Genomic DNA, 987 nt, shown 5'->3' on the forward strand with positions numbered 1-987 from the left:
TGCTCCTATTTGAAGAATTCATCCCCTGGAGTGTTCTAGCCTTTGTTGGGCACTGGATTACAAGATCCACCAGGGCTCTGAACAACTGCACTAAGAAGCCTTCTAACCACTCTCCTTTGCCGATTCTTTGGACCACCCAGTCCTGCTGGCAGAGAGGGCAGCGATTGTTCTGTTTCACCCACAGGGACATGGAGCAGTTGTGGAAGGAATGATTACATTCTCCCCAGACCACAACACAGTCCTCTTGTTTGTTTTCAGCTTGACATCTAAGACAGGCATCCATCACCTGGACCCTGAGATGGCGCACGTATCGCACTCAACGTCCCAGCTCCACATGGCCACCGCGTTTCACTTCTTGAGGGAGAACATCTTGTCGCCTCCCGACTTGGAGCCTGAGCTCCCAGAGTGAGACGCCAGGGCGCAGGTTTCCTCTCCGTCTTCCACGTCGGCCATGGCGGTGCCGCGGAGCGGACGGCGGAGAGATTGAACAATTTCATCCTGAAACCATCACCCCTGGTCCATGGAAAAATTGTCTTCCACGAAACCACAAAACTGGTCCCTGGTGCCAAAAAGGTTGGGGACTACTGGAACACAACATTAACCATATGCTGCTTACAAGAAAGTCACTTCAGATTCAAAGACATTAAGTAGGCTGAATGTAGAAGGATGGAAAAACACATATATGCAAATATTAATTTAAAAAGGCAAGAAAAACATATCAATATTGGATAAAGTAGCCTCCAGAATGAAGAAAATTATTAAAGACAGAGATATATTACATAGTAATAAATGACTCAGCCTACCAAGAAAACATAACAGCCGTAAAGTGTGTGCATCAAATAAAAAAGTCTCAAAATACATGCAGTAGAAACTATTAATACTTTAAGAAAAATACGCATAATTACAGTTGGAAAATTCAACACTCCTTACGCGGCAACTAACAGAACTTTTAGAAAAAATATTAGCAAGAATATAGATCTGAACCAC

At 44.2% G+C, this 987-nt stretch overlaps 1 pseudogene; it reads right to left on the minus strand.

Annotated features, from left to right (window-relative positions):
* Positions 1-174: 174 nt before the first annotated feature.
* Positions 175-453, minus strand: LOC108524693 (RING-box protein 2-like; annotated as a pseudogene).
* Positions 454-987: the final 534 nt, after the last annotated feature.

This window comes from Rhinopithecus bieti, unplaced genomic scaffold (genome assembly GCF_001698545.2).
Source record: "Rhinopithecus bieti isolate Rb0 unplaced genomic scaffold, ASM169854v2 repeat_16945, whole genome shotgun sequence".
Lineage (NCBI taxonomy): Eukaryota > Metazoa > Chordata > Mammalia > Primates > Cercopithecidae > Rhinopithecus > Rhinopithecus bieti.